General features: G+C 35.8%; 1 long non-coding RNA gene across 1 annotated transcript in view; it reads left to right on the top strand.

Annotated features, from left to right (window-relative positions):
• LOC116273858 overlaps nucleotides 1-14385 on the top strand; it is a 32625-nt gene extending 18240 nt beyond the window's left edge. The window contains exons 2-3 of the long non-coding RNA XR_004182357.1: nucleotides 728-885; nucleotides 11781-14385. This is a non-coding gene — a long non-coding RNA (uncharacterized LOC116273858). The remainder of the gene's footprint in view (nucleotides 1-727; nucleotides 886-11780) is intronic.
• Nucleotides 14386-15692: the final 1307 nt, after the last annotated feature.

Here is a 15692-nt window from a genome sequence, read left to right as displayed (position 1 = left end):
TAGACTTGTTCCCTCTTTCTTATATTCTGAATGAGTTATGTAAGACTAGTTTAATTCTTCCTAAATATTTTGTATAGCAAACAGTGGGTCTAAGCTTAAAATGTATAAATAGAATTTTTAAAAACTATGCATTTAATTTATTTAATAAATACAGAAATATTCAGATTTGAATTTTTATTGGTCAGTATGCTGGGAGGAATTCTGAGATAGCCTTCAAGATTTCTTCCTTCTAATGTGCATGCCGGGTATATTCTCCTTGAATGTGGGATGAACGTGTAAAGTGTTATGAGTAGTCAAATTTTAAAAGAATATTTATTTGTTTATTTATTTATTTTAGTACAGATGGGGTTTCCCCATGTTGGCCAGACTGGTCTTGAACTCCCGACCTCAACTGACCCACCAGCCTCGACTTCCCAAAGTGCTGGGATTATAGGCGTGAGCTACCACACCCAGCTTTTCTTTTCTTTTTCTTTTTCTTTTCTACTCATAACATCTTATTATGTCCATTCCACTTTCAAGGACAATATACCAGGACTTGTAAAATCCCATACGATGGCATTTTATCATACGATTATGTTATTAAGCAGATGACTGTGAGTTCATCAAAAGCAGGATTCTTGCAGATAGACCTGGCCTCATCAGGGAACAATTGAAAGGGGGATTCTGCCTCTTGTTGAAAAGAGAGATTCTCCTGTTGATTTAAAAAATGCAAATTTTCATGTTGTAGAGATTCAGGGAATACTGAATGACCTCAAGGACCTGACATCCTCAATTCTACCAGAACTGGAAGAATTGGAAGAGGACTCTGAGCATCAGATAAGAACACAGGCTAGATAACACCTTGGTTTCAGCCTTGTGAGACTATGAGCAGAGAACCTAGCTGAGGTATGCATGGACTGGTGATCTACAGACATGTTAGACAATGTCATTCTAAGCCTGTGCACTTGTGGATATTTTTTAATACAGGATTAGAAAACTAATAATGTCAGATTGGGTAAATTGTGTTTCTCAGAAAATCTGTTATTGCTTCCAAGTTGTAACATTTATACATGTAAATGTTTCATAATATTTTTATATTTTCAATATCTATATGATCTGTAGATATGTCTTATTTTCATTTCTTTATTAGTAGTAAATATTTTCTTTTTCCCCTTGAGCAGTCTCTCTAGACACTTATCAATATTACTAATATTTTTTTAAATTCAGCTTTTTAAATTAATTTTTTTATTGATTGGTGTTCTTTTACTCTTTTGAAATTTTATTTTTAAAAATTATTCTATTTTGTTACTAGCAGGATCAAGCTAGTAAATTTACTCTTACTTTTACATACCTAAGTTGCAATCTTATTTCATGGCTTTAATACTTTTTACTTTCTAATATAAGTATTTAATGCTATAAACTTTCCTTTGACGTTCTTTATGTGCACCTTATAAATATTGATGTGTTAAATTTTTATCATGGTTTGATTTAAATTATTATTTCATTTATTTGTGTGTGTTTTTATTGGTGGTGGTGGTGAGTTGTTTTGTTGTTAAATTTCTAAGTATGGGATGCTTTTATAGATATTTTGTTATTATTCGTTCATAACTTAGTTCTGTTGTGATCAGAGAACATATTCTATATGATTTCAATCTTTTCAAATTTAGTAAGATTTGTTTTACGACCCGGCTTATCATCAATGTTGATAGATGCTGCATGTGCACTTTAAGTAAATATATAAGAAATCCCAGCTTCTTCTAGGGAAGTAAAAAGTTTAAAAGGGTATTACTCTTACACTCACAAGAATAGCAAAAAGTGGCCAGTTTTCAAATTCCCAACTTTACTTAAACGCATTAGACAGTCCATGCGTTAGGACAAACAACTAACCAAAAATCTAAGAAAAGATAAGCAGCAACAGAGATTACCTGAGGCAGAATCTTCCTGGCCATGGTGAGAAAAATTGGGCTAAATTTGTTAACATAAACTTGCTAAAGGCTGAGTGTGAGGTAGCAAAAAATAAAAAAATAAAACCTGTGAAGAAATTTAATACTGACTCACAGGCTCTTGTCCACAGACCTAAGTGGGTGCTCAGCAAGAAACACTGGAGCAGGGCAAGGTATATGAGCAATCATTCCATATGATGCAGATATGGGGAAGGGTGATTGCAGCTGCTGCAGGGAAAGCACGAAGTCCACCTAGATTCTTCTCCTGTAAATCTCCTGTAGAACAAAATACTTGCACCACTGATAGAAAGATAATGTATTCTGTTAAGTTTAAGACATTGGTGGAAACATATTGTAGCTAGAGAACGTCACAGTAAATAAATCTATTTCTCATTGAGAGAAGGTCATAAATACTTAGTGAGGTCAAACTTATGATTTATAATGCAGTACAACCACTGAGAAGATAGCACCTCTCATAAGACCCAGGAACACAGTGCCTATCTAAGACTAAAGGAAATTAAAAACAGAGAATATTTTCAAACCTCCTCTGAACCAGGCTAATAAGAGTTAGATAACAAGTAACTGCTCTCTACTATTGAGGGAGGGAAACAGCATGAATGAAGGCATTCTCTGAAGTACAGGACCAAAAAAAAATTAAAAAAGACAAAACTCAGAGTAGAATAGATATTAAGAAAACCCTCTGGAAAACTCATCTCCATTCTGAATGAAAAGTAACACTGGAGGAATTTAAAGCCCGTATTGCACGAAGAGTAGCCATAACAACTGAAAAACCCGAAAGCAAATCTACTTCTCACTAGGTTGAGTAATCAAAAGCTGAAAAGGTGGAGAACCATGCCCATTTCCAGGCATAAAAACAACTTAATTCAGTCTCTACTGCTCTGCTAAAGATGTCTAGCCTAAAAACAAAAATAAGAGATGTACAAATAAACAAGAAAGAACAACACACTGTTACAAAACAAAGCAATCAACAAAACCAAACTCAAGTGTTACACAGATATTGGAACTATCAGACAGAAAAATTAAAATAACTATAATTAATCTACTGAAGACTGTAATAGAAAGGTTTGCACTATGCACAATCAGATGTATAATTTCAGCAGATAGATGAAAACAAAAGAAATAATAAAATGGAAATGCTGTAAGTAAAACACACAGTAACAGACATAATGGATTTCTTCAATGGACTTATCAGTAAACTTGACATGATCAAAAAAAGAATCAATGAACTTTAAGGTAAGTCAACAGAAATAACACAAGTTGAAAAGCAAAGAGGGAAAATAAAACCTTTTGATTTTGTTTACTTGTTTAAATAGAAATCAGGATGGAGCCTCTCAGAATTTTTGGAAAATATCTGAAGTTTTACCATATATGTAATTGAGCTGAGCATGGTGGTTCATGCCTATAATCTCAGCACTTTGAGAAGCCTATGTGGGAGGATTGTTTGAGGACAGGAGTTCAACCCCCTCTCTACAAAAATTGTTTTTAAAAATTAAATAAGTATGGTAGTGTGCACCTGTAGTCCTAGCTACCTGGAAGAATGAGGCAAGAGGATTGGTTGAGCCCAAGAGCGCAAGGGTACAGTAAGCTATGTTTGCACAATTTCACTCCAGCATGGTTGACAGACCAAGACCCTGTCTCAACGACAAAACAAAACAAAAACCACCAACAACAAACTATATATGTAATTGATCTGCAAGAATAGTAGAACCACCACACAAACATATAAACTTGAACAGGCCAAACACAAAATTCTGAAAGCCAAAGAAAAAATATTTTTAAGACAACTAAAGAATGAAAGACACATTATATAGAGAGAAACAAGGACGAGAATTACAGTAGACTTACCATTAGAAGCTACACAAATCAGAAGACAATGGAGTGTCATCTTAATAGCACTGAAAGGAAATCATTATCAACCCAGAATTCTATATTTTAAGCAAATTTCTTTTGAAATGGATAAAGACCTATTCAGTGAAACCAAAACTGAGATAATTGATTGTCAAGATTCCTGGCATGCTGTCAAGAATTGCTGAAGAAAATTCTTGAGACAGAAGATATATAGAATCAGAAAATTTGATATTCACATAGACACAAAAACAAAGAGTACTGGAAATAAAACAAATAAAAGGATATGCATAATGTATTTTTCCTTACTTTTCATAGCTCTAAAAGATAACTGACTGAGTTCCTTCTGAAGGTTCTAGGAGCATATCCATTTCCTTGTTTTTTCCTATTCCTTGATGCTCCCACATTTCTTGGCTCATGTCTCCCTTCTCCCTTCAAAGGCAGAAAGAGCTGGTTAAGTTCTTACCCTACACCACTTCAATCTTGCTTTTATTGTCACACCTTTTCTAACACTAAATCTTCTGTCTCCCTCTTTCACTTTTAAGAACATTTGTGATTACATTTGAGCCCACTCAGATAATAGAGGATAATATCCCAACTTTAAGTTCAGTGATTAACAACATTAATAACTCTTTGCCATGTCATATAACACATTCACAGTTTCAAGGTACTAGAATGTGTGCATCTTTGAAGGCTATCTGTCTACACTGCACAAGTATTCACTTTAAAATAACTAGACTAACTGTAAAATAAATGTGTTTTACTATTATTTGATGAAGCTCCATATACATTTCAGCAGGATTAAGTTGATTAAAATTGTTGCTCTATTAATTCTAGACTTATTCTATCAATTACTAAAAATGATGTTCAAATCTTCAATTATGATAACAGGTTATTTTTCTCTTCAGTTTTGCCAGTTTTGTCTTCTTGATGAATTGATTCTTTCATCACTTTGAAATACCGTTCCTTAATTTTGGTAATACTTCTTGTTCTAAAATTTATTTTGGTTGATATTCATATGGAAATGCCACCTTTTAAAATGTTTGAATATGTATGGTATATTATCTCTCATACTTTTCCTTTTAACCTGCCTCTGCATTTGTATTTGAAAGGTAATTTCTGTAAGCAGCATATTATTCTTCTTGATTCCATATTCGGTTTGACAATCTTTGCCTCTCACACTGAATATTTAAACCAGTTTAATTATATTTAAGTATATATTTTTAAGTCTACCATCTTAACCATCTTGGATTTTAAAAAAGTATTTCCCCTTTTTTAAAAAAGTATTTCTGAATATGTCAGATCCTCATGTCAAGTCTTCTGTATGGTCAATGATGACTTGTTTTGGTATATATTTTCTAAATTTTAACTGATCACTGCTACCCTCAAATCATGTCATACTATTTCATAAACACTTTAAAACCCCTACGGTAATATAATTTCATTGACCCTCATATTTTTTGTGCTGTTGTTAACATGTATTTCAATTCTATATGTTATAGACTCCTAAATAACTTTTGTATAAGCACAGGTATTATAAGAAGTGTGTGAGTGTGTGTTTAGATAGACAGAGTTAAAAGATATTTTGTATTTATCTACATATGTACACTTTCTGGTTATTTTCATATATTTTTACAGAAATGGGCTTTCATCTGATGTAATTTTTCTTCAGCTTGAAGAATTTCCTTTTATGTTCCTGTGTTAGTCTTACTGCAGTATATTCTCTCAGGTTTTCTTTTCTTTCTTTTTTTTTTTTCTGAGACAAAGTCTCGTTCTGTCACCAGGCTGGAGTGCAGTGGCATGATCTCGGCTCACTGCAACCTCCGCCTCCCAGGTTCAAGTGATTTTCCTGCCTAGGCCTCCCGAGTAGCTGGGACTACAGGCATGCACCACCACTCCCAGCTACTTTTTGTATTTTTAGCAGAGACAGGGTTTCACCATGTTAGCCAGGATGGTCTAAATCTCTTGACCTCGTGATCCGCCCGCCTCAGCCTCCCAAAGTGCTGGGATTACAGGCATGAGCCTCTGTGCCCGGCCTCTCTCAGGCTTTCTTTGTGTGAAATGCCTCAACTTTATCTATAAAATTCTTTTTTCTGTACATAGAGATTGAGTTTGACAGTTTCTTTCTTTCAGCACTTTATATATTTTTGTCATTGCCTTCTAACCTCCACTGTTTCTAATGAGATTTTGTCATTGTTATTATTGTTCTACTATATAAATGTCTCTTTTTCTCTAGTTTCTTTTAAAATACAGTCATGTGCCATATAACAATGTTTTTGTCAACAACAAACCACATATAAAATGACGGTTTCATAAGGTTACAATAGAAGTGAAAAAGTTTTATCACTTATTGACCAACTCACGGCCATTGTAACATGATAGCACAATACTATGCTTCTGTGTTTGTGGATCACTAGGGTACAGAAGACAACTCTGCTTCCAGGTATATCACACACACAATTTTGTACGCTACATAACACTTGAAAATGATAATAAGTGACTGTGTAGTAGTTTATGTATTTATCATACTATGCTTTTTTGTTTTCTTTTTAATGGAGTCTCACTCTGTCACGCAGGCTGGAGTGCGGTGGTGATCTCAACTCACTGCAACCTCCATCTCTCAGGTTCAAGTGATTCTCCTGCCTCAGCCTCCCAAGTAGCTGGGACTACAGGTGCATGCCACCATGCCAGGCTAATGTTTTGTATTTTTAGTGGAGACAGGGTTTCACCTTGTTAGCCAGTATAGTCTTGATCTCCTGACCTCGTGATCCACCCACCTCTACCTCCCAAAATGCTGGGGTTACAGGCATGAGCCACAGCGCCTGGCCCATACTATACGTTTTATCTTTACTTTAGAGTGTAGTCCTTCTAATTAGAGAGAGAGAGAGAGAGAGAGAGAGATACATAGACAGAGTTACCTGTGAAACAATCTCAGGCAGGTTCTTCAGGTGATGTTCCGGAAGAAGGCACTGTTATCATAGATGACAACTTCATGCATGTTATTGCCTTTAAAGACTGTCGGTGTAACAAGATGTGGAGATAGACGACAGTGGTATAATGATCCTGACCCTGTGTGGGCCTAGACTAATAGACGTTTTTTTTTGTTTTGAACAACAAAAAAAAAAGTTTTAAAAAAGAAAATTTAAAAGTAGAAACAAACAAAGAGTAAGGATATAAAGAAAGAAAATATTTATATATAGCTATAAAATGTGTTTGTTTTTAAAACTTGGTGTTATTATAAAAGTTAAAAAAACTAAAAAGTGTATAATGTAAAACAGCTATAGTGAGCTCAGGTTAATTTATTATTGAAAAAAGAAAACCATTTATAATAAATTTAGTGTGGCTTAAGTGTACAGTGTTTATGAATCTACAGTTGTGTGCAGTAATGTCCTAGGCTTTCACATTTACTTACTACTGACTCACTGACTCACCCAGAGCAACTTCCAGTTCTGCAAGCTCCATTCATGGCAAGTGCCCTATTCAGTGTACCATGTTTTAACCTTTTACACTGTATTTTACTGTGTCTTTTACATGTTTAAATATGTGTAGAGACACAAATAATTGCCATTATGTTACAAATGCCTACAGTATTCAGTTCAGTAACATGCTGTACAGGTTTGCAGCCTAGGAACAATAGGCTACACCATATAGCCTAGGTGCATAGTAGACATAGCATCTAGGTTTGTGTAAGTACACTCTGTGAGTTCCGCATGACAACAAAATCACCTAACAACACATCTCTCAGAATGTATCTCCATGGTTAAGTGATGCATGACTGTATTATTTTCACGTTTAGTTTGCAACAGCTTTCCTAGGAAATTCTTAAGTATAGCTTTTTCTGTTTGTTGCACTCACTGTCTTTGGAGTTTGTCTTTGGAGCGTCTGGAATCTATAAATTGTGTTTTCAAGAATCACATTTGAAAACTTGTATCCATTATTTCTTCAAATGTTGCTTTGTTCAGTGTCTTCTTTTCTGTCCTTACAACCCTCCATTTATACATATGCTTGACTGATTTATAGTTTCTCAGAAGTCTTTGAGACTTTGTCCCTTTTCTTCTATATTTTCTTTCTCTGGGTGCTTTATACTGGATGATTTCTATTGACTCAACAAATAGAAAGTTCACGATACATTCTTCTGTTATGTCTAATCTGCTTTTAATCACATTCAGTAATTTTATTTCTGATACTATATTTATTAGCTCTAGATTTTCTATTTTTTGTAGTTGCTTTCAAGTTTCTCCTGAAATGTCCTATTTTTTCACTCATCATATCTGTCCTTTCCTGTAAATTCTTTAATATATTTATATGATTGTTTCAAAGTTCTTGTCTAATAATTCAAACGCTTGGTTGTTAAATATCTTTTTATTTACTGAATATTTCCTTGCCATAGGTCATATTCTCCTACTCATTCATGTTTTATAATTCTCATTTTTATGCTAATATAGTGTATAAAAGGAAAGACTAAAGTAATACATATATGTAGTATACATATGAAGAATATATATATGTATTATATATAACATACTGTATTATATATAGTATATGTAGCATATACACTATATTATTATAGTATATGTAGTATCTGTACTATGGTATATATAGTATATGTAATATATATACTATGGTATATATAGTATATGTAATATATATACTACACTGCATATATGGTATATACTACATACTATTATATATAGCATATATGTAGTATACTATATAAACTATATAATATATAAATATATATTATGCATAAAATATATATACTGCATATATTTATATATATATAGTTTTATTTGTTTCTTTTTCTCTAAGAAGTGATCCACTTTCCTCTGTTTTCTTCTATTAGGTAGCTAGAGTAAAGGACTGATCAGTTTGTTGCTTCAAGCAGAATTTGAAATGTTTGTAGAGATGTGGCGACTTTAATCTATCTGGCAGGTCTTAGAATGCAATCACTAGGAATCAAAGTAGTTGTCTCTTTTCTTTTTGGCTCAGCCCCCAAATATTTGGGCCACTAAAATGCTAAAATTTTGATGTTATCAGAATTTTCAGTAATTTCAGCTTTAATTAGACTCGTTTTAACTTTCTTTTAAATTTCTTGGCCACTTGTTCGAGACTTTCTTTTAAGTAACAACGAATAAATACTGCAAGATTATGAGATCTCAAAAATAAAAAATCTTAGATGTATATCTGAAACTGAAACTACAACACTGCTAGACCCTCAGACTGCAAGACCTTGATGAAATCGAGGGGCTCTAAGTCTGTAAGATGTGAAACCCCTTCATTCTCATTGAAACATAACATAAAAAAACCAATTTTTTTTTCTTAAATTCATAAAAAGGCTATGAGCCTAAAATTTTTTACATATAAAAATAACCACAAGGAGGATGATCATAAGAGACAAAGGTTGCTTTCATACCTGAAACAGCTTGGAGTACGCAGTTTGGACAAAGAAGAAAGAACTGTCGGATTGGGAAATAACTGGATAATCATTTAACATTTCTAGAGCTAGGTTGATGTCAACAGAGTGCAGACATTCCCCTGTATTACTGAGCACCTATCCATTGCGTTGAACAGAACAATTTCTGTTTGATTTGACTCACCAGCAATATTCTAAAAAGTAACAGCGAAATAATTGTTTTACATGCCTTATTTAAAAAGTCACAATTTTATACTCCATCTTCTAAATCCCACAAATGTGCCTTTGTCCTGCATCAGCTATTCAATATTTTTTCTCTCACAAGCATTTGTCTCATTTACCGTTTCCCCAGTGATTCTTTCCCGGAAACCGCGAACTTTTGTAAGCCGGATGTTCACTAATGCACAGCGCCATCTCCTGGCGATAATTAGGAATCAATAGCGGACGTGCACAAAGATTTAGGCTTGTTTCCAATGGAAACTCCGATTTAGTCCTCGCCCAGGGTACCTTTTCCCTGACTGGATGGTATTAGGAAAGTCTAGCAAAAGCCACCGCGAGAAACCATCCCGTTTATTAGAGATGCACCTGAGTGACTTTGTATTATAAAGAGGAACGCCAGGATGACATACTTGCTTTTGCGTGTACTATTAGAGTCAAGTAATGGACTATAATATCTGAATTTACAATATATGGTCAATAGCTATTGAATACAGATGGCACTGTGACATCAAGAAGAATATAAAATATCTCCATATTTGAGATTGTGAAGAAAAATCACCATTTGGAGTCAGAAAATCCGGATTTTAGTTGTGTGACTCAGACAAGTGCCTTTACTTCTGTGAGTCTCAGTTTCCTTATCAATTAAATGATCACATCTCTTGTACCTGCCTTGGTGTGCTATTCTGAGAATAAAGTGAGATAATGGATGGGAAAACATCAGTGAAGGGCTAATCGCATACAAGTGTCACTAGTAGTCATGGTTAGCTACTAAAATTAGATGGCACTTTTCAAGACAATTCAATCTGAGCAGTGTTGCAGGCAGGGATTACAAGTGTGATATCTTCTTGGGTTGAGAAAAATGGAATTAAAAGACTATCTACAAGGCTCTCTGATCCTGGGAAAAAACAATAATCCCTTTTTCCATGGATAATATTCTTATTCCTCTGATGATTACAGGCAACCAGGGCTGGTCAGTGACTCAGAGAAAGAGCCTATCCTACCTAAAAGAGGTGTGCTCACCACCAAGTAGTCAAAACATCTATGTGAGTGTTCACAGTCAGTCACTCTCTTCTGCACTCACCCAAAGCTGAAACAGACAAGAAGCACAGGACAGTTTGAGGCAGCTCCTTATCCCATCTTCCAAGCCACAGTTACACACTCGGCTTTCCTGCCCATCTTCTCATTTAAGGTTGGCTGTTAATATACAGTTTGGTGTTTTTAAAAGGGGGCTTTAGGTGAGTTGTGTTCAGAAAGACTCCTGAGAACAATGAGTGCAATTGCCTTTTTTATAGATAAGAAAATTGATGACCAAAATAGAAACAACAAAAATGTACTCACGATATCACATTGATACTGAACAGGTACCCTACTATATGAAACTCCCACTGCGTGTGTTGCTTGTTTATTTTGTTTTGTTATTACAGTACTGGGAACTGTGTGGCTTTCTGTTTTCTCTTTGATCTGTGCTCCAAAGAATGATTCTGATTATAGAATATCAATATCATAAAAATATAGCATTTGATGGTAACAAAGCTACTCTCTGACTTACAAATACAGATCACAAACATGAATTTTCATGTTTGTTCCACCGGGGGTGAAACAGAGAGATAGTTACTTGGATGTCCATGCGAGAGAAGCAGACATGAAGGATAAGCCACTTACATGCAATAGAAAAAGAGTAGTAGGCTAAAAAGAGGGTCCAGAGACAGCCAAATGCTAACCACCCACATAAAGGTTTGTTGTTATGGAGGTCAAAGAGGAGATAACCTAGGTGATGATCAAGCAATAATCAGGTGTCTGGGCCCAGGTAGAAAATGGAACTCTCATAATAGGCAGCAAAGCCAGAGTCATGCTGTTAGTGTTCAAAAATAGCCACCCTCCTCAGTAAATAAAGGACTGGAGATTTCGTCTGCATATCAACGGCGAGAAGTATTCTCTTACTTTTTCTAGGCTACCCCAGAGAGTTTGTGGATCCATAAATCTGGTTCTGAACCATAAACAGCTCTTATCACCTCTGACTCCTGACAGTGATGATAACAGTGGCTGCTAACTCTAACATTACACTTGAAGTCTTTGGGGACAGAGGTAGAATTTTATCGAGTTTTGCAAGCCACTCAAAATCCAGAGAGCATGCGGATTTGTCAGGGAGCAGGTCCAGGGAAGATTCTAGCGATGGTCAGCAGCCTTCCCCACTCAGGGGATAACTCTGAGTTCCTAGAAGAGTACATGAGACAACACTCACTGACCTGGCTCCAAAGTGAGGAGACACAGGGTCAGAGTATAGGGCTTAGCAAATTATCTCATGTGTCGCTGGACAGCGTTTTTGATTTTTCAATGACTACAGCCATATCTGTTTCTAGACCCAAAAACTATAGGAGACAAGCAGCAGACCAACAGACACGCTGGCAACTTCTATGTGCATTCAGGTTTGAGCATCCTGAAGCCCAGAGCTGCAAATTCTACAAGAGAAGCCTCCTACCTGTAGGTTTCTTAAATCTTATTCTGCTCCAGAAAGGCATTCAAGAAGAGTTTTGGGATTTTAACTCATGAGAAACATGTAAGGCACATCCAACAATGGACACAAAAGTCATCGTTGCAAAGTATGACCTGGAGCAGGGCCAAACACAGGGAGTCGTGTTCCTTCCTGTCCTGGACGAAACAGAGACAGTCATTTCTGAAGATCTGTGTGAGTGATACTTAGTCTTCATGGTTAGTTATTAACACTGGTTGCAAGCTGGGGGGGGGGGGGTGGGCCCTCAAAGCAAAGTTGATGTCTATTATTTAAATTGCAACTTTGAGTCCTGTGTTAGACAGCAAGCCAAAAAGGGTGGGGGCATCTTAATAAATAAAAGGAGACATAAAACGTCCCACCAAATTCCTCTGCTTCAACTATTCATTTTGAAGACTTTCATGTTTAGTATTTAATGGGCACAGATATAATTGATCATTTTAAGTCTTTATTTGTACAGATTTAAACAACAACCAGAACAGCTGCCTGTCTGCTGACTCTGTGGGGTAAATGTTCCTGGTCAGTGACCTGAGAGCAATCTAGACCCATTCAGAATAGAAACTTTCCTCTTCGTATTTTAATGTGGCTTCTTAGAAAAGCATTAAAGTTTGAGCCCTCTCCAGAATCACCTGTTGTTACTAGGAGAACATAGCACTTGAAGTCAAGCAGACATCGCAAGAAGAATTCTGGGAGTAGAAAGGGTTCATTTTGAGAGCAACCTTTTGGCCATGTTACCTTTGCATTCTGTTATGTTCAACACACAGTTACAAGAACCTATATTTGAGATGGCTTATAAAAATTAAGTAACAAAACTGATCCATGTGAAGCACCCAGCAAAACACTCAGAAAATGAAGGCTGATATATATGCCAAAATGTATATTGTCACTAAGGTAACAAATATTTCTACAGAAATTTTAGAAAATTCAGATAACAGCAAAAGTAATAAAATCACCAGCAATCTTACTCCACAAGGTAATCTCTTTAATGGTTGCAGTCATTTTTCCTAAGGAAGTTATCATTATAATAATGATGGATTATATAATCACATTGTGCAAGTGCTTCGTTATACCAAGATAACCATCCCTGAAAAATGTGGTGTAAAGAGTACTCAGTTAAACTTAAGAGATTAAGGCGTTAGTGTATTCTGCGGTGAATGAGCTCTGTGACCTCGAGTGCTTCTTTTATTCTCTGATCTTCATTTTTACCTCTATAAGTGTATAAGTAAAGCTATATAATCACTAATGACTTTCTCTACTAAAAATAAAAATTAGAAACAGAAGTCCTATTATCCTTCTTTCTCTTTGTTTCAGAATTTCATCCCGGTATTCAGAGATATAGACAGGATTGAATTGGCTATTGTTGAAACTCTGATTTCCTAAAACAACAAAAAGTAAAATGAATTCTTATATACATTTAGATTACTGGTAATGTACACAGAGTGGTAAATACATACACACAAACATGTACATGTGCACACACATATTCTTGGAGGTACTAGTCACCTGTAGGTCTGAAAGTACTCACATATAAGACTGACACTGTTTCAGGAATCAGGGAAGTCATTTCCACTTGGTCTTTTAATGTGTCAGTAAAAAATTGATGAGTTGTGCCTATACAAGCACTGAGCTAAGGTCAAACTACCCTTGAAGAGACAGGAAGAAAGAATAAGTGATTTATAGAGAAGGCTGGTAGCCTTGGCACCAGGAGCTTTTGTTTTTTTAACTCTAGTCGCTGAGAGAGGACTGCGCCTCAACAGGCACAAAGTGTTCCCCAAACAATGTTAGACACACGCCAAATTGGAGCCCAGCCAGGTTCCAGCTACCACACTGAATTCCTACTTGCTACCCATGGGCACACACAAAAGGCAGGCCCAGGTTAACACAGCCTCCCAGGTAAGGACCAAAGCTGCTATTTGTCATCACTAAACAAATGGGCCATTCTTTCTCCTGCCCTCTAGCAATGGCAGTGAAACTTGCCTAGAAAAAAAAAATAATGGGACGAAAAACAACTCAAAATTCTGGACTTTAGGTAAGAGTGAACTCCCTCCCTTCAACTACTACATTAAGAAACATTGCTGAATTCTGCCGGTTACTTTCTCTGTCATCTTAAGTATATATTTTTCTAAATAGTTATATAAACATTAATCTAGTAGCTGTTTTCTAATTATGAAAATAATTCTTGTCATTGTAGATGATGCAGAAAATCAGAAGAATCCAAGAAAGAATTTAAAAAGCCGTCATAATCCAGAAACTAGAGATAGCCACAATGGTCATATTAGTGTGTATAATTCTGACAATTGTTCTGTGTGTGGTGATTGTGTATGTGTATGTAGTGTGGACACACGGATGAGTAGATGTGATGAATCACTGGTTTCCATAATTGGAAACATAGCATACATAATATTTCCTATTATTTTATTCAACATTATATCATGAACATGTTTGCAGTCATTGAGTTATCATAAAATTGTGAAAATAATATCTTTTGAGTTATTATAAATGTTAAATAAATAAATGTAAAAGGCTGGGCCTGGTGGCTCATGCCTGTAATCCCAGAACTTTGGGAAGCCAAGGCAGGCTGATCACCTGAGGTCAGGAGTTTGAGACCAGTCTGGCCAATATGGTGAAACCCCATCTCTACTAAAAATACACAAATTAGCCAGGCATGGTGGCTCATGCCTGTAATCCCTGCATTTTGGGAGGCTGAGGCAGGCAGATCATGGAGTCGAGGAGTTTGAGACCAGCCTGGCCAACATGGTGAAACCCCATCTCTACTACAAATATACAAATTAGCCGGGTGTGGTGGCGCACACCTATAATCCCAGCTACTCGGGAGGCTGAGGAAGACAATCACTTGAACCCAGGAGGTGGAGGTTGCAGTGAGCCTAGATGGTGCCACTGCACTCCAGCCTGGGTGACAGAGCAAGACTCCATCTCAAAAACATACATAAATAAATAAAAATAAAAAACAATAAACATAAAAGCTCCTACAATGTGGCTTCTGGCTGATAGTAATCACTGAAATAATGTTAACTTCATTAGAATCCAATCAACTTGAAATATTTGTTTCTGTTTTAAATACCCAAAACTATATAGCGAAACTGTCCGTGAAAAGACGGGAGAATGATATTGCTGAATATCACAGGCTAAAAAGCAGTGACTCTAGTTGGCTGATATTTCCTCCCATCTCCTCTTAAAAACGTGCCAGATTATACTTGAGCAGAGTCCACTGGCAAAAGAAATTATGAAATACTAACGCAGCCCCTTCTATTGTCTCGCAGCTTGAGTCACTAGAAAATTCTATGTAATGTCAAGATCAAACCAAGTCTTTATATCAGCCTAGTCAGTGATCCCCATTCAAGCCATTTAAAAATGTAAAAACAATTTTTTTCTTTGCTCAAGACCGCTGTGCAGATAATGTAAGACAGTAATGCTTAGGACTGAAGTTGTATTTCTTGTGTTCTGCCTAATATTTTTCTTCTATTTATGTAGCATGAGAGCTGTCATTCTCACTCACTCAAATTAGGCTTACTGTTAACAAAAAGATTACAGTTTTTAAAAGTAACAACAACCTTATGAACAATACTGTGCAAAACTATACGTACCATGATTAACTCTATGGTACCAAAGGGAGAAGAAACATCTTTGAAATACCCTGATTAAAATGAGGTAGAGCACTACACATAGGTACAAATCCTCAAATCACATAAAAGATGTTCTAACATGCTCAACTCTGACCCCTGATTAAGAGGATAACCTGCCA

Source organism: Papio anubis, chromosome 2 (assembly GCF_008728515.1).
Source record: "Papio anubis isolate 15944 chromosome 2, Panubis1.0, whole genome shotgun sequence".
NCBI lineage: Eukaryota > Metazoa > Chordata > Mammalia > Primates > Cercopithecidae > Papio > Papio anubis.
Note: the sequence above shows the minus strand (reverse complement) of the source record. Positions and strands in the feature narration are given on the sequence as shown.